This window comes from Tenrec ecaudatus, chromosome 13 (assembly GCF_050624435.1).
Source record: "Tenrec ecaudatus isolate mTenEca1 chromosome 13, mTenEca1.hap1, whole genome shotgun sequence".
NCBI classification, from domain to species: domain Eukaryota; kingdom Metazoa; phylum Chordata; class Mammalia; order Afrosoricida; family Tenrecidae; genus Tenrec; species Tenrec ecaudatus.
The window spans coordinates 44,988,357-45,008,147 of NC_134542.1; the positions used below are offsets into that span (position 1 = coordinate 44,988,357).

The 19,791-nt window shown below is 37.2% G+C and overlaps 1 non-coding gene and 1 pseudogene across 1 annotated transcript; both read left to right on the top strand.

Annotated features, from left to right (window-relative positions):
• Positions 1 to 10,495: 10,495 nt before the first annotated feature.
• LOC142425167 (U7 small nuclear RNA) lies at positions 10,496 to 10,548 on the top strand (annotated as a pseudogene).
• A 6,864-nt stretch (positions 10,549 to 17,412) lies between these two features.
• Positions 17,413 to 17,576, top strand: LOC142425106 (U1 spliceosomal RNA). The gene has a single exon (XR_012779481.1). It is a non-coding gene; the product is annotated as a U1 spliceosomal RNA (small nuclear RNA).
• The last annotated feature ends 2,215 nt before the right edge of the window (positions 17,577 to 19,791 follow it).

A 19,791-nucleotide genomic window follows, 5' to 3' on the forward strand; every position in this document is an offset into this window, starting at 1 on the left:
AAAGGAGCCCCGAGGAGTGCATGTAGATGTCAAGCTGTGAATCCAAAGGTCGATGTTCGGAGTCCGTCTGGAGGGACCTCCGAAGAACGGCTGGGTTAGTTTGCGAAACCATCCATTAACTACCCTGTGCGTCCCAGTTCTACTTGGCACACATCTGAAAGTTTCCTTTTCAATTAAAGTGTTTAAATGACATAGAAAACTTCTCTCTCTCCAGTGCCCGACTGAATGCAATTTGTGTGCTCTGGACGGTGTAAGAGAATGTAAAGTGGAGGTGGGTGGTTAACCAGAAATGGCAGCCCATGGAAGGGGACTGACCCTAGCACCTGACTCCTGATTTCCTCCAATAACTGTTAACACCTGTACAGGTCTCAGTTGCAGAGCGAAGGCAATCATTTTCCAATTTAAGGTCCAGAAACAATGTCTCAAAGGAAAAAACTTGTTGTTGGACCTTATCTAAATCTCCCTCGAAATGCTCACAGCCACAGGTCCATTTGAACGCAGTCTTTCTAAGGAAGGAACGCCCCAGCGTTATGGTGTAAGAACCTGGAAATCGCTCACTGTGGTCTAGATATTTTGTAGTAATCACACTGTAACCAATCTAAGAAACGCACATATGTTTTCAATCCAATTCTCTCTAGTTCTCCATCATCTGCTACCCCTTCCCCTAATCTTGCTCTGCAATGATCTAAAACTGCAACAGCCAATTCAAACAGGGAGTTCTTACCAAGGGAGCAACAAGAGATCTGAAATCAATGGCAAGAAGTGTGAAGAATGCCTGGTTGGTTTGATCAAGTGCAGGGTGGCCAAGAGAAAGTACTGAGAGTCAAATAATAGTTGAACAGGATAGTGGGACAGGATAGTGGGACAGTACATAAAAGAATGTACTAGGTGGCAAAGACATTTATAGAGGTGTAAATACAGGCACATGCATATGTAAAATATTTATATATAACAATAGGAATTTATGTCCATGTACATATATTTTTATGTTAAATATAAGGGTAAAAGACAGATTCTAAGCCTCTCCTCAAGTCTCCCTTAACACAAGAATCCTTTGTGGGATTCTGGGATATTTGCCTTCCTGAAACGACTGCTGAAGATAAAATGGGTACATAAACAAATGTGGTAAACAAAGCTGATGGTGCCCGGCTATTACAAGATAGAGCATTTGGGGTCTTAAAGGCTTGACATTAAACAAGCGGCCATCTAACTGAGAAGCAACAAAGTCCCCATGAAAGCAGCATACCAGCCTGTGTGATCATGAGGTGTTGACGGGATTAGATATCAGGCATCAGAAGACCCCAAACAAGCAATCATATCAATGCAAACAAGGGGGGTTTGAGTAGAGACTCAAAGAAAATTCAACATCCCCTCACAGAAGGGTCACAAGGAAGGAATGAACAAGACAGGGTGCAGTATAGCAACAAGCGACAAACCACACAACATTCCTCTAATTCGTTAATGCCTCCTCCTCCTCCCCCACTATCATGACTCCAGTTCTGCCTTACAAATCCAGCTAGCCCAGAGCATGTACACTGGTTAAGAAAAGAAGTCTCAACACGCAGAATCTAGGAGAGACAAGCCCCCTCAGGTACAATAATGGGACTAGTGGCACCCGTAGGTGCGGGGGAAGGTGGGGGTAGAAAGGGAGAAATGGGGAAATGAATACAATGATCAACTGTAAAATATGAAAATAATAATTTAAAATTTATCAAGGTGTCATGAGAGAGGGAGGGAGAGAGGGAGAGGGAGGGGAAAAATGAGGACCTGATACCAAGGGCTCAAGTAGATAGAAAATGTTTAGAGAATGATGATGGCAACATATGTACAAATATGCTTGACACAATTAATTTATGGATTGTTATAAGAGCCCCCAATAAAATGATTTATATATTCTTTTAAAAGGTCTCTGCAGCTTCCCAAATTTGGAGTACTGAATTTTGCTTTATGAGATGTTTTAGTGCCCCTCTCTCTGGGGCCATCCCTTTTCTTTCAATAAATCTCTCATTTTAATTTCAATCTTCATTTTGTTAAACTATGACAGTACTAGTATATGAAATATGAAGGATAGTCATTATATTAGTGTAATACTACCAAAATATATCTCATAATATAAGGAAAACTCTCATTGTTATTGTATATGTGAGGTATATCGAACAATTGTAAACATTTTAAAGATGTTGATTGTAAACACATCATAGATAGTCCAGTGTTTATAAAGTAGCAGTTATATCTTTATGATTTAAAAATCCAATATTCCTAAAGCATGCCCTGCATATGGAAGACAATCTTCTTTGTTCATTAACAACTGGACCAATTACACCCACTTTCATTCCATTAGCCTTTGATTCCAGGACCGAGACCTGCAGGTGATATTCATTAATCTAACAGCATAAAAGACGTTTTCTTCACCCAGACCCATCCTCCTCCCTTCCCATTCCTCTCATCTCCTTTCCCCAAAGGGAGTATCCTTTCCACTAAGGTTAAGTGTACCTTGACTTCTTCTGACAGAGGTTGGATTTCCCCAAATGACTGATGATAATAGCAAAAATATGTGACGGAAGAAGCCTATCATAGTAACCTTCTAGTTATCTAATCTATAATCCTCAATTTCTTTCACTTATCTATTCAAAACAAAATAAAGGAAACAAATCAGCTCAGTATAATATAGTTGTCTTCCTCTGGATAGTCTCCATTTTGCCTAATTTTCTTTTTACAGTGCTATTTAATATATATCACTTCTTTATTTTACAGAGAAAAGTAACTTCAGCATATACAAGATAAGATAAAATAGACATGCACACACAAAAATAGCCAATGCTCTAAAATAAAATTTTATATTAGTGTGATTTAAGTTAGTTTGAACTTTATCAGTTTAAATCTAACTTGAAACATCTGAACACTTAAAAGAAATTCTTTTTTATTTTAAAGCTAGTGAGGCTTTAGAAGTTGCCTAGGGCCCCAAATAATTTTACTGCTGTATTTAATTATTAATTATTATAATTTATTTATACATTTATTTTAATTGATTAATGCATCTCGAGTAATAAATAAGGACATGAAATACATAAATCATAAATTATTTATGTATTTCATGTCCTTATTTAGTTCATTTGAAATATATATGATAAGCAATGAGTTTATATAAATTAAATTGCCTAATTAAATTATAGACACATAAATAATTGGAAATTGAAAAAAAAGGAATCAAGATTGTTTATCTACATACCCATCCCCCTCCCTCCTATCCTAAATACCCATCTATCTATCTTCTTGCCTATCTAAAGTATAATCTAGGGCTAAGTAAATTAATCCCAGGAATGAAAAATTGGATGCACAGTCAAAGATCAAGCACTGTAATAGGGCATGTTAGTGGCATTGAGAACAAAATAAATACATGCATCTCAATAAATACCCAAAGCGCATACTGACGTCCTGTCAATTCCAACTCATAACGACATAGTACAGGGCTTGAAAGTTATGAAAATCTTTATTTTACTTCTACTGAGAGACTAATAAAGAGCATTGGTGGGGTAATGGGTTTCACTTTGGGCTGCAAACCACAGATCAGCAGCAACTGCACCATGAGCGGAAGAACGTGGCTTTCTATTTCCGTAGAGAGGGCACCCGCTAAAACTGAGGGCAGTACGGTCCTCTACTAGGAGACACTGAGTCAGAGTAGTTTGATGACTTAAGGTGAGGGACTGGGGGTATTGAACCTTGCAAGAGCCAACAGGTCTTCTCGCAGAAAAATATTTGACCTATTTAATAAATATTTAATTTTAAAATCAGAACAGCAATGAAATATCAGTTTTGTCTTTGGATTGTGAAAGATTTAAGTTAAGTAAATTACTTAGCACTGTTCATACTACATTCACATATATAAATCTCGGGTCACACTGTAGAATTTCATTTAAAAAAATGTTCTCCTATTCTATTTCCTAGAGGAAATCAATATATATACTCTATATAGTCACTGAATAATTTCTGAAAATGAATAATTGAAAAAATCTTAATGTTATTAGTTGTCTAAAATGCTTTCTAGGTACACACACAAGAATTGAAACATTATAATGGTGGTGATTATGTAAAACTTTTATAGTCACATGATTTAATATTATACAGCAATTAAAACAATATCATTGCTTTAAAATATTTAACAGATGCTCAGCAATACAAAAAGATGCTAAATCAATGCATACAAAGAATATACATTATGATGCTGATATTCTGAAAAATAAGTATCTATGCAGACATATAAAACAATTTAATTATTAATTCGATTTGAGGTTATTGTAACTGGTTGAATTATGAATCATCTATTTTTTAAAGTTTTTTTTGCTTCCTACATATTTTATAATGAAATGCATCATTCTCACAATAAGGAAAGTTTCATATTTTAAAGTGAACAATAAAATGCAGACTGAAGAGCAAATCTCTAGATGTATTTCATTAATATATCATCCCAGATTCATGTAGGAGTCAGTTGCTTGATGTCTTGCAGAGTTAGGTGATAGTGTGACATGGGAAACATTATCATCTTAATGATCATATGGCTGATGGAGTTGAGTTCTAGCAGAAGAATAAATGCCATCTACATACATTGTCCGTCTTATCTAAAGCTGGAACATCCAATCCTAATGTGGCTGTTGGATGAATATTTCCAAAGTGAACTAAAAATTAGCAGAAATATAGTCAAAGGTAAAACATGCAATTATGCAACAGTCTTTTAAAACTTAATATACGTTGGATGATTTTCTATAACCAATATGGATAATTTAACATATTTTTAAATTTTACATTATAAATTTAAGATATTTCTCTGAGTTCTATGAGGTGTAAAGGAGTGTAAATTTATTTGCAGAGAAAAATCTCATGAAAAGTTTCTAAGTTCAGGAGGTAAGTTCACTATTTACATCATGCAACTAGAAATAAATAATATTTATACTTTTACTCAGTCTAGAAGGGAGCATATTTGAATAAGATTAGAAATATAAATTACCGCCAAGATCCAAATAGATCAGATGGAAACTAGCAACAAGGACAACAATGGATTGTGTGGAGTCTCTGGGTCCCACACAACTACCAGCAGAAAATGTGGCTGCTCCAACTCCCCCAAACCTGATGGTCTCTTACAGAAAGTCACAGCTTTGAATACCCCATGGGACAAAGCCGTACACTGACCACCCGAAGGCACCAGCAGTCAGAATTGATGCCGTTAGCAACTGTTTGTTTCCAATTGAATTTTTATGAGGACAGGGATTTTTCATTTACTTTATTGGGACAGATTTGGAGCTTATTAAGTGACTGTTAAAATTAGCTTAAAATTATAAACACATCTCTCACAGAAAAGGAAATCAATATTCATTAGATTCACTCATCAAGAATTCCATAGGCCTGTGACAGGTGTAACAATATGGATGCTAAATATGCTGGAACAATTTTTAAAAATAACAAAAGCTTTCTGAATATTGCACCATGGATTTTTTTTGCATGCTTAAATGTAGAAATCACAGAATATTCAGAATAATAATAAAGTATAAACATCTCTTTCACCTAATGCGTCAATGGTGGGCAAAAAATTAAAGATGAGCATGTATTCTGTATGTACTGCTTGGCCATTCATTTCCCTATCTCACTACCTACCATGGTTTTAAGGGCTTGTAAAACAGTAATTTGAAACACAAAGCTTAGAAATTAAAACAAAAAAAGCAAAAACTCAGCACATCCGCCACAGTGCTGTGAGGCATCAGCTGGAATTCCGCATGGACTCATTTTCTCCTCAGAACATCCAGCCCTCCTTGAAATCAGACCACCACTCATGGGAATGGAAAGGGATGTGCTGACGATGAGAGAAATGGAAGTCATGACCAACAAGATCTCGAGTGGGGAAAGTTTACATTTGAAACTTTATAAAAATGTACATATAAAATAAAAGGCACAACCAGGTTGATTGTTGTTAGGAAAATTCACTTTACCTTTAATATTTATGAGAAAAAGCCAAGAGAGATGACAGAAAAATACCAAAGGGTAAAAATGGATTAGACAATAAAATCTTCCCAATTGAAAATGATGTGCTTACCTACCTTAATGTTCAATATTAATGAATTCCATGCCCTGACTGAAAAGGAACATGAATGAGGAAATAATTTGCAATGAGTTATGGCAAATCAAAGTCATTTTCTAAGTATTCCCAATATTTTCTTTATCCTTTTGGAATGTCATTTCTATATGAATGGTAATGCCATTGCCATTGTGAGCTGCCCTTAATCAGTTCTGGATAATAAGAGCCTATGCCCAAAGAAATCTTGGTGTTGCCGTGGATTGCCCACTGTACTGCTACACCCACCATCAGCGATTAGAAACCTTTAGCAGCCGCTCTGTGTGTGTAAGATGAGGCTTTGTCCTCTGGCAAGGATTTATAGTCTTGGGAGCAGAAAGGGAAAGCCCTTTATCGTCAGTCTGTGTTAGAATTGACTCAAGGGCAGTAAGTTCGTGAGATGCATCATAGAACAAAACATTGTCCAGAGAAGTGCCATTCTCGTAATTGCTGTGAGCTCGTTGTTGCAGTCACGATGTTAATTTACTCAAATGAGGGTTTTCCTCTGACACTCTACCAAGCTTGATGCCCTTCTCCCTGGATAAGTGCCTCCTGATTAGATGTCTCAGGTACATGAGACACAGCTTCACTTCTAATTAGCAACTTAACCGTAATTCATTCAAGATAGATTTGTTTATTCTCCTAGAAGTTCATTTTCTATTTACTATTCTTCACTAACCCTCTAATTCAAAGGCAAATGTGGTAATTACATAATCTTTTGTCAACTTGAGACTATGAAAAGTGAAGGGGTGGGGTTTAGCCTGTCAATCAGGTCGCAGCTTGATGACCTCATTTGAAAGCACAACAGAGATCAATAGCTCACCAGAGGCCAGACCCACACTTGCTGTGAGACATACCTGTTGACAAGCCACATGGAGCTAAGCTGATAGAGCCAGGGCCCTGGAACTGGGAGAGTCATGTGAAGACCCACGCTAGTACTGAGATGCTTCCACCACCACTGGTTCCACAAGACTTTCCACCCACTGGTCTGTGATCTTCCTGCATTCGGCATCATTGCATGCTGCATAAGTCTGAAGAGGAATTTACAGACTGGTATCGGACATATGGGCTAATTTCTGACTTGTGGACTCGAACAGGATAGGGCAGGGATATTTTCTTAATATACATTTACTCTTTGATATAAAGTTTTCTCTTACATATAAGTGTCTATGAATTTGCTTCTCTTGCCAACCCAGACTAACATAGCAAAGATTCTTTTTAGTCTTCCTTGTTCATTGTCCAGCTTTTGCATGTATATCAGGTGAGTGTGAATCTCATGGCTTGGATCAGGTTCACTATAATCTTCAAGGTACACTAGTATTTTCTAACAGTTTAAAATCTTTTGCAATAGATAGATTTACACCAGGCAACACATCATTTGATTTCTTGACTGTTGTTTCTATCAGCATTGATGGTAGATCCATGTTAAGCAAAACCCTTGATAGCATCAATATATTCGTCCTTGATCATGATGTTACTTATTGGTCAAGAGTGAGGATTTTTTCCCCTTCTCTTAATATTGGCTATAGGCAATCCTGAAGTTTTAGTCTTTGACACTTATCAGTAAGTGTTTGAAAGTCCTGTTCACTTTCAGCAAACAAGGTTGTATTATATCCAAATCTCAGGGTATTAAAGTGTCTTCCTCCGTTCCTGATGCCATATTCATTTTTATTTAATTCATCATCTCATATTCTGTGCTCTTTGTTAGACCAGGTTGCCTAAAAAGGCAAATCCAGTGATACTCACATGTATGAATAAGAAAGAGCTTTATTTCTTATAACTGCAGTTTCCTATAACTGCAGTCAGGTTCCTATAACTGCAGTCCAGTGAGGCTGAAAGAACTGGGAAGCTGGAAGGTCACAGGTGAGTGCGTACAGAGTTGGTGTCACTCCAGGGTGAGTGAGGACATGACAGGGTACTGACAGCTCTCGGGGCCAGGTGGCCCATCACTGGAAGTAGTCAGAGTTCCAGCAGACAAGAAGGCAGAGGGTCTGATCAAGAGGGAGTTTCCAGTTTCTCTAAGACTGTGGTTCTCATCCTTCCTAATGCCACGGCCCTTTAATACAGTTCACATGTTGTAGTGACCCCCAACCATAAAATTACTTTTGTTGCTACTTCATAACTGTCATTTTGCTATGGTTATGAATTAGGTGACCCCTGTGAAAGGGTCAATAGATCTTCAAAGGGGTCACAACGCACAGGTTGAGAAGCACTGCTCTAAGCCTTTATAAGAAGGACACACCTGCAAAAAGGCATCATCAACTACCACTTGTTTGACAGGTTAAACTGTACCTTAACCAGGAGTGTCTACTTGAGATAGTATCTGACTCCCACACTCATCATACATATTGAAGAAATGTGGCGAAAGACTACAAATGCTCAACGCACATCAAATCTTATTTTCAACTACCCTAAACCAAACCAAAGTCACTGCTATTGAGTCATGCCAACAGGGTAGACTGCATCTGTACGTACAGTTTCAGAGACTGTGTTTATATAGGAGTAGAAAACTATGCCTTTCTCCCACGAAGTGGCTGGTGGTTGAGATCATTTACATGTAACTGCTATGCCAACAGGGCTCCCATAGCCTACACAGTATCTCATAATTTGCTTTGGAAAACTGCCCTTTGGTCTATGTGCAAACTTTGTATAAGCCCAATGAAGTGCTCTGGAATGTCTGTTCTTCCCATTGCATAATTTGTTATGACCCACACAAACACCTTTACATAGTCAAAATAAATATAGGCAAATACAGGTATATCCTGGTATTTGATCCTTCTCCAGGGACAGATCTCTCCTGATAACATACACAGAACATATAAGACAAATATCTTCCATCCTCACTTCTAACTAGCCCTCTAGCTTTACTTATTACAAGATTGGTTTGCTTGTTATTTCTGGTATTTGCTGTTTTGAGCCAAGATCCATCTGTTATGAGCAATAACATTCCCTTTTCAATGTTTCTTGGGAATCTGGCTTGGATTTCTGGCAGCCGTCTGTTGATGTACTGCTGCAACTATGTTTGAATATTCTTCATCACATTTTCCTTGTGTGTGATATTAATGATATTATTTGATAATTTCTGCATTTTGTTGGATCACTTTTCTTTGTCGTGGACACAAATAAATATTTCTTCGAGTTGGTTGGCCGGGTGGCAGTCTTCCTAATATCTCCACCTAGATGAGTGGGAACCCCAAGCACTTGGGGTGCTTATTTTAACAGATCTTTTACCTTTAAAAGTGTTGAATGTGTCCTCTGTGGTTTGCTAACTGCAGGGCTTGGCACCTGTCATTATTATACCTTACTTTGCAATCTTAAGCCACCCTGTGGCCTACCCTGTTAGACTCGCTATTTCAGCATTACTTCCTTTCCCAGCAGCCACTCCATCTCCAAGAGTGAGCTTCAGAGTCATCCAGTTGGGCATTTCTTTTCAATGGTCTTGTGTTTCTTTGTATCCTTGGCATCTTCCAAGAAATCTTTCACTCTGCTCTTATTAGTGTTGAAGGCACCAAATATATTCTTGAGGTAGTTTCTAAATCCTGGTAGGACACACTCAAAATCATACTTTGGTTTTCACTGGCTAGTTTCAATTTCTTCAGCTTCACCTGGCTTATGAACAATTGACAGTCTTTCCTGTAGTTGGCCCCTGGTCCTGTCCTGAGTAATGACATTAAGCTTCTACTGAGTCTCTTTCCACAGATGTAATCAGTTCCTGCATATGCTATCTCACAAGGTCCTTATGTATAGGGGTCTTTTAAGCAGTTAAGATTTTGCAATACATGCCTTGTAAAATTCTGTCATGCAATCTCTAGGATTTTATCTGTCACCAAATCTGCATTAGTCCCTTTTCACTGCTTATCTTTTTTGCTAATTTTTCACGTTCCAATCAACAGTAATTATTAATACATCTGGATCGCATGTTTTATTATTTTCAGATGGCAGAAGTTGTGAACATTTGGAATTCTCAGTTATTTTCATTCAAAGTGGTTCATCATTTGACTAATCTACTCATTAACTGGTACTTTGGACACACTGTCAGGATAGATCCGTCCTTAAAGAAGAACATCAGGCTTGGGCAAGTAGAAGGGCAGCTAAAAAGAAGAAGGCCCTTGACAAGATGACCGTGACACAGTGGCTATGACAATGGGATCAAGCGTAAGAACAATTGTGAGGATAACGCAGGACAGGACAGTGTTTCATCCTGTTGTATGCAGGGACACTCAGAGTCAGAACTGACTAAAAGACATCAAAACAACAGCTGGTCTTCCTTGTCGGTACATGAATATTATGTTGTTTCTGACAACACTATACTTTAAGACAGATCGTGAGATATTCTCTCTGACAATACGATGCTATTCCCTTTAAGTTTGTCACGTCTGCCATAGTAGACCATAAAATTGTGTATAGAATTTGTCTAGCAGGTTTTCTGGTTTTCCCGGAAAACCCCCACACACCAGTAAAACAGTTATTTAACAATTAAAAAAAGAAAAGAAAATGGCCCAAATACATCTGTTGAAGCTTCATTGTCTAGCACGTCAAATAAGGAAGACTGAGGAAGAACTTACGCACTTGAATTGGGCTGCTGGATATTCTGCGCTGGCTACACGGAGTATGGAAATTATGATGGGCTGCTAAAAGTACAGATCATCTGTCACAGGACTAAGTCTGGATTACTCCTCAGAGGCAAAGATGGAAGACTTCGTCCAACAAGCTATGGACATGTTGTCAGGAGAAACCAATTCCTGGAGAAGGACTTCATTTTTGAGCAAGTAGAGGAGCGGCACACAAGCAGAAGGCCATCTAGAAGATGGGGTGGTTAGTAGCTGCAGCAGTGGGCTCAACATGCGAATGATGGGGAGGTTGGCAGGGGCTCCAGCAGGGTTTCCTTCTGTTGTGCATCAGGATGCATTGGTTGGAACTGACTCCATGGCACCTAACAAACACAAGTATATTGATCACATGTGTTCCATTTCATTTTTGATATCTTGATGTTCTTTGATTAATCATACATTCAATATTTTGATGATTAGTGGGTGCTAACAGATTTTTCCACTGAGCTATATATATTACATCAGCAAAATAAAGGTCCCAAAAGTTTTACTTTATCCACTTCTTCGAGATCAACTCTACATGAAGATGCAGTTCTTCTCCAGTCTTCCAGCACTCTCAGAGGATGTGCCACTGTTATTTATAAATGCTCCTTGGCCAGTTCTCTCAGATGTAGACTAGAAAACGCTTCTGGCCTTAGTCTGGGAGCTCTGCTGAAGCCTGTCCACCACTGGTGTTTCCTCTGTTGTTTGAAATACCAATGTCATATTTTCTAACATCATAGCAAGAGGCAAATAACTACATTAAGACAAATTAACAAACAAGTGGTGAATGGATAGTATTTAATCTCCATTGAAATATGTAGGTTACATAGTTTTCATAATGTATGGACCTTGTACAAGGCAGCTATAAATTTTTTTAATACCATTTTCTCCACTAAAGTCAAATCAATTAGAATGCTTTATTTTATTCACAGGACATATTTTCGTAGACAGATTTGCACTGCTTGTGACATTGATTTTGCTTTCATTGTGGATGTAATCAATTACTGTTTGCTTTCCTATTAAATACTTTCACCACGAAAGTTCCCTAATGGTGCAAAAACAAAATATCCCAATAAAGGACTTTCAAGAACATAGAAATACTTCCCCCCAGGTTGGGAGTATAAAAATCCAAGTCAGAATACGTTCTTATGATTCCTTCCAAGGACTGTGAATGAGATATGATCTCCTTCATACCCCTTTCCTCGTTCTGCAGTCACGGTGTTTCTTCCTGGGCACAGAAGCACCGAGTTCCACTATCGCTTGCTGTTTACATTCTTCTTCCCACGTGCTACTCACGCTGTGTTTGTTCTCCCTTTCATGATACAGAGAGAATTAGGACTGGGACTTACCCTGTTTTAGTGTGACCCCATTAGTAACATCTTCAATAAAGTTCTCTATTCCCAAACAGGCTCAGTTCCCCAGATATAAGGGCTAAGCGGTCAGCATAGCTTGTGGAGGACACAATTCAGTCCATAACACGTGCTTAGGGTTATGCTCTATAGACTTATCATACTTATTAGCTTATCCAAATTCATGTATTTTGCCAAATGTGGGGGTTTGGGGGCCATGGCTTTCCCCTCATCCTTGTACTTAACCTCTGATATTCTGTTATGTTTTATGCGTGACTACTTGATATGATGTCAATCAATTTATTGATCTCTCTTTTATAGCTCCCCTATTTTTCTCTCCATTCATTAGGTTATATCATTTTATCTTTATGTTTCAGAGTTCTTCTATTTTTCCAATGTGCTTTTATACTTTTCTATTCTTTTGTTCATTGCAGATTTTTCACTTTTTTTCTGATAAAATTTTAACTTAGAAACTTAAAAAAACAGGTTTTGTTTTCAACCATTATAGTAATAGTTGAAATATTATTTTTCTTTATTTTCTTAAAAAGAATGATAGTAACAATGTAAAGACTTTGGTAATTCTAACACCTAGATTATTATGGACGTATTTCTACTGATTAGATCTTTTCTTGACTTTGATCTACATTTTTCTGTCTCTTCCTTGGTATGTTCAGACAGAATGATTAGAGAAACATAAAGTCAGACTCCTCAATGTATAACAGAGAGCTTTATATCAAGAACATATCGATAATCACTTCTCAAACTCATATCATTACATGAAATAACATGCACTGCAAGAAGATCACAAGCCAGTCTGTGGGTGCAGTCAGGTGGATCCAAGGTCAGTGGAAAATGGCCAGACTCCCACAGCTACAGGGGCCATCACCAGCAGTCCCGTACACTGTGATACATCTACAAGTTGGCATCAAGTTACCTCACTACCGAACGTGAGATAGTCATTTTTAAAATTATACTCAGAATATTATAAATAAAAGCTATTTCATTACAATGTTTTCCTCTGGGGAGAATTTATTTATGTTATAGTAGGCAAAATTAACTGACCACCTTGAACTTTGGGGGCTTATTTTTCTGTCATGTTAATATTTTATTTTTTTTAGGGTGGTCTCTTTTAGTTTTGTCCTTTTTCTGAAAGCAAGTCTATGATTTTGAGTTGTTTTTCACTTACAAGACTGGCTGTCTGAGGCCAAAATGGACAAAGTGAATATTTACTAGACTCCTGCCTCCAAAGAGATGTATGGCCTCAGAAACCATAAGGACCAGCTCTACTGTGTCCTGCAGGTTCTCTTTGAGGAAGAATTGACTCAGTTGGTGGGTGGCTTATCTCGGTTAGAATCACCTCAAACTCTGCTTTGCCTACATCTTGAAAACGTAGAGATTTCTTCTCACTGGACACCTCAGTCCACCAACAGCCGCCATTTTGGTTGCAGTTTAGGTCAAGCAGAGCCGGAAGTCATGGGTTGTCCCAGTAACAATCCTGTATTAAAGGCTGTCTCTGATCAGGTCTGCTTACAGGCCACAATTTCAAGCTTTCAGACAGTTGTTCTGCTTCTATCTATTCTACAAAAATTAACAATGTTTTGTATTTGTTGTATTTGGGAGGATGTTATGATAATTACTTCAATAATTAATGTTGAACCACAATACAAAATTAATTCTTATTAAATACAAATTAAGTGCTGAGATGCTAAAACTTGTTTTTCTTAACTTCATATGCAGGAGCTTTCAATTCATGTAACCAAAAATTATATATCAATTCCACTTAGAGTGAAATTCCACCACTAAGAGCGTCGGTAGAGTCAACTCTCATTCATAGCGGCCCTATGTAACATTCCTGAGGCTTTGTGAATCGTTATGGGTGCAGACACGTGCTGGTAGGTTGGCACCAACCGTCCTGGAGTTTCACTGTCCAATGCTCATCTCACCCCACCACCGGTCTCCTTGAAAGTAGAATTGTCCCTTCACTAGAGAGAATGCTTACACTTCAATACCAACTCAACATCATCTTTCCATGTTATCAAACATTTTTCTTTACTTGAAAATGCTCATTATTTTTGGTTCCATTCAATGTCTTCCAAAATACTTTTTTCTCTCTCATGGAGAATGAGAATATTTTATTATTTTGATATATGTAGACCCAACAGCTGTAATGGCTTTACATTTTATTATTTGAATTATGACACTCACTGGAGACAATTGCTCTTCTTTGTTTTCAAAGCTTATCCCACCATCAGTTAGTAAATTGTGTGAGGACACGCACACACACACACACATCATTCATGGTTCTCTATTCCCAAGAGACTTAAAACATTGAATCCTTTCTTTTTCATCTTAACAAGTATTTAAAAATGTTCCTACTCATCCCTACTCATTCATTCTCAGCTAATGCCCTTACTTAATTCTCCATAATTACACAAACATTTAAAACTAATCTGACACTACTTCCAGCCAAATGGTGAAACTAAAAATAAATAAATAAAATCATGTTTTAATATGTCTACAAGGAGTTCAATTTTCATTGATCGAATGTATGTACTAGTTAATTCTTCTAAAATATCTGACAAATTAGAATTTTATATGTCCCAAGTGATTTTACATCTGTGATTGGAGAAAAAATATTATTTAAAAAAATTTCCCTCTCATTCAACAGGATTCTTGTCCCCATGACTTATAAATAACTTGAAATGGCCCTCTCTGTGATCTACTCTGCGCTGTTTACCACAATGTACTGTGTGAGAAACTTTACTGCACTATATTAGAAGTCCTTCCTAAGACTCGTAGGCAAAAAATATACTAGTGGTAGATAGTAATTTTAATACGTATTTAGAGACTTTGGGAAATAGTCTCTCCTAATTTCATAGTTCTGTTGAATAGAGTTGCCACTGCGAGTTTATGTTTTTGTTGTGAGACAACTTCAATTGGTTTTGACCCATAGTGACCATATGCAGAATAAAATGACACACAGCCTGGTGTGCCCCATCTGCTCAACTGTTCCTATGTCTGAGCCCATTGTTGCAGCCACTGTGCCAATTCATCTCCTCGAGGCCCTTCATCTCTTTCACTGCTCCTCTACTTTACCAAGCATGATATTCTTCTCCAGGGACTTGTCTCCCTGACAACATGCCAGAATATTTAAAACTAAGTCTAGCCATCCTTGCCTCCAAGGAGCGCTCTGGACATACTTCTTCCAAGACAGATTGGCTATTTCTAACATACATTGAAATAAATCATTTTTCATCTTTAATTACTAAATCTTTCTTGAAATTCCAAAACTGTATGTAGACATTCCCAGAGAAAAGAACACCTCATCCATCACTTAAAGCAGTAGACTATGTCAAGTCTCCTCTCTTACAAATAAATATTGATACACTGTTGAGGATAGGGAATATCATTTTACCAATTCAGATGTCAAGGGCCACAATGTTATCATTGTCATACCTGGCGCTGATCTCTTTTATACTATTTAATATTTTCAATGTGATTATTAGAACATTATGAAATTTAATTATTTTAGGAAACATGGCTATCTTTACATAGGGTTGAGTAGAACATTATTTTTGTGCTTTTTTATGTGAGGTGGAGGTGGTGCCAAAAAAGTCTTTCCTTAATTATTTTTCTTTTATTGAATTGCAGCTGTTATTATTTGATTAACACTGACCTTAATAGAAGGTACCACCCATAAGCTAAACTGCAAGAAACAAGCACCATTGAGTCAATGAGCAATTACTTCTGAATGTTAGTTGAAATTTAAAAAGCTCATCCAACTTCTCTCTTCTATATACATCTCATAATAATTAATTTTCATCCACATCCTTTGTACATGTGACATCACTTCGACTATAACATAAAGGTAAAGTAAGAACATATGAGCCTCACAAAAATTCACCCAACAAGCTCATTTATGGAGGATCAAAACACACTTAGCAGTAGCACTCTTCATTGTTATTACATTCGTGGATCCAATATCATCTAGTTAGTACTGTCCAATTACTTTCAAATGTATACTAGTAAACTTTGCAAACATTATAGAAAAATAAAATATGCATTATTTTTGTAAATCATCAAGCTTTTCACTCCTTGTTTCTATCTGGTTCTTTTTCTAGAAAAGTCAGTGAAAGGTCAAAATTAAAGAAATATAATTTATGTATCTTGATTGATGAATCTAATCTAATTATTTCATGTTAATAATTATTAGCCCTATAAGATAAAAATCTACTTGTGAGAAGTTTATTGTGTATCTGAAACAGGGATTTGAACATTAAGACTGAATCTATTTTCTGAAGATAATTTGTGATTTATTTTCCTTTTTAGCAAATTAATCCCATTTTCTACCTATTGAGTAGCCAACCTTTCAACAAACATCTCAGAAATTGGGACTCCCTGTCAGCCAAGCAGCTTCACTATCATTAACTTTGTCTCATTTTATGCCCACTTGCCAATTTACTCCCATTTGGAAAACAAACAAACAAACATGTTAAACTAGTTGTGTCCATTTTCTCATTGAAAACAACTATGTAGCAAGCAGGAAGATTTAACATGACATGTTTTTTTCAAACTGTTTAAGTACATATCTGAGGGTAACTTGTTAGAGTTTATCCACGATTACTGGGGAAATGATTCAAATTCAGATAAGGATAGCTTATTACTATTGCTCTTCCTGTATCTCCTATTCTTCCCTCCTTTCATTTTTCTACCCTACAAGTTCCTCTCCCTCCCTCTTTCTGCTCACTTTTCTTTCCTTCCTCCCTACATCTATCTTTTCTTCCTTCTGTCTTATTCATTTTCTTCCAACTGGCTCTTCAACTCTAAAGGAATTTTGTAATAGACTATACAAAGGAGAACATGTCATTATAAAATGTCCACATTGTTATATATAGTGTGTGAGAGTAAAGATTTCTATCCACCCAGTATGGGGAGTATGAGCAATTGTTCTTAGTCTCACTGGCATAGTGGGTACAAGTTAGGCTGATAGCCCAGGATCAGCAGTTCAAGCCCATCAGCTGCTCCTGCGGAGAAAGACAAATTTTTCTACTCCTATAGAAAGTTACTGTGATAAAAATTACAACTTCAGAAGCCCACAGAGACAGTTCTCCTGCTATAAGGTCACTATGTGTCAGATTTGATTCAAGAGCAGTAAGAATTTGAATAGACTAGCGCTTTTAAATGCTGCTGAAAATGTACTTAGAATAGGAGCAAGGTGGGCTTTATTTCCCCCCCTAAACTTTAATTCAGCATCAATTTTTCATGCAGAAAAAGAAAGATCAGGAAGGATAGGTGAGGAAGGGATCATGATGTAGTCACTGGAGCCTTGGTGGCATTCACATTGATACAGCTATTTAGCTTCATCAACAAAATACTTACCTGGTAGGGGAGATACCATGATCACGAAGGTGGTTTTCCCAGGGCGAGGCTTATCCACTGCACTCCGGATGTGCTGACCCCTGCGATTTCCCCAAATGTGGGAAACTCGACTACATAATTTGTGGTAGTGAGGGACTGTGTTCGCGCTCTCCCCTGGAAAAAAAATAAGTATTGATTGCAAGAAGTTGATTCTGTTTATCTACTCAATAAGGTGAGAGTCATTCTCCAAAATGGTATATAAATTCTAGAGGATTTTTAAAACTTTGGTATATTAATTTGAATGTTACCTAGAGTTGAAGTTAAGTCTAGCTCCATTTGAAATTCTTCATTCCTTGTGGATTGTTGATTAACAAAATATGATGCTGATAACTTTTTTAAAAATAAAGGAAAAAGAATCTAATTTTCTTACACTCAATTCTTTGCCCCATAGGGATATCAAGACTATGGGCTTTTGGAAGCACATCTTGGGGTCTATCTTCTGAAGTGTCTTTTGGTGTGTTTTCAATTATTAGTAAAACACATAACTCATTCTGCTATCCAGGGCCTCCCTGTTTGAAGTTAGTTGTTGTTATTGTTGAATGACCAAGTCAGTTCCATTTTACAGCAATGCTCTTTATAACAGAAAACAAGACAAACAAAAAACACTGCCCAATCCTGTGACATCTGCACAACTGGTCATACATTTGATCTGATGGCTGGTGCCACGGAGTTAATCCATTTTATGGAGAATCATGCTCGCATTCGCTAAGTCTTCTTTCCCAACACGCTGTCCTCCTCTGCAGACTCGTCCTCCTCTTGACATGTGCCAAGAACGTGAGGCAACGTCTCCTCGTCCTCACTTTCAAGGAACATTCTGGGTACGTTTCAACACAGGTTGTTCAGTCTTCTCACAGGCAATATTTGTTTTTCGTCACTAGTACTATAGTTCAAAGGCATCCATTCTTCTTTGGGATTCCTTTTTCAGTGTAAAGTTTCCACATGCTCAAGAAGTGATTGAAAATCTCATGACTCATCACTTGGATCCTGTCTTCAAAGTGACAGTTTTGCTTTTTAACATTTCCCCCCCATAGAATTCAATGGTTTAATCCAGTGGTTCTCTACTGCTATAAATCATAATGTAAATATCTGAGATGCAGGATGTATTTTCATTTTTACAATTTGAACATAATTAAAGCATAGTGATCAATCAACAACAATATGTAATTATATATTGTGAAATATTTATTTCTCAATCTAAATAAATGAAATGTTGTCTTGAAACATGGTGTCGCAGGGCTAACAGTCTTCTAGCTGGGTACTCGTCGGTGGCCGTGTCTGCATGTTGGCAGACCTGCATGTGGGCAGACCCGCCTGGAGAAGGATACAGGAGCGGTGTCTCGGTTCCTAAGACCATCAGGAATGTGTGTTTTCCAAGGGTCTTAGGCAAACCCTGTGAGAGGGTCATTCAAACCCCAAAGGGATCGCAACCCACAGGTTGAGAACTGCTGCTTTAATCGGACTAAAAAAATTTAATCAGATTTTAAATGATGCGCAATCATCACCACAATCAATTGTAGAACATTTTTGTTCTCATTATGTGAACAAAATTCTCCAATTCTCCCAACCTTTTTAACATCTTTAAGAGATTTTTTTTGTTTGTGTGTTTGTTTGTTTTACAGAAGATTTTTCGAGTTCAACATATTTGTTTTCTGTTTCTGCCATGGATGTTGATAGTGGATCCCTCTAAAATGAGATCCAGGAAAACTTTTTCCCCATTCCTGATGATATTATTCTTTATGTTAATGTGTAATATACATAGATGACCATCGTTTTTATCTAGATCAGCAAACGTGTCAAGCCCTTTTGTTTTGCAGCAAGCAAGGTTGTGTCATTGGCTTATTGTTGGTTATTAATCAGTCTGTCTCCAATTCCAATGCTGTGTTCTTCATACCATCCAGCTTCTCAGATTCTTTCTCAGCACACACATTGAATAAGTATGGTAAAAGAATATGACCTTGACACACATCTTCCTGATATAAAACCGCAATATCCCTAGCTCTCTTGAAAAGATCGTCTCTTGGCCCATGCTTCCCAGTTTATCATATGAACAATTTAATGTTTGGATATGTACTTTGTTTGCAATGTTATCCATAATTTGTTATGCTTCACACTCTTGAATGCATTTGTATAGCCAATAAAATATGAATGTCCATTTGACATTCTTTGCCTTTATCCAAGATTCCTCTGTTATCAGCAATAACAGCCACCATTCAATGTCCTCTTTTTTAATTGGCTTGTATTTCTTGAAGTCCCTGTGGATGTGCTGCTGAAAATGTTTTTGAATTACCTCAGCAAAGACTTAATGAAGATTAACACATCCTAATTAGAAGAA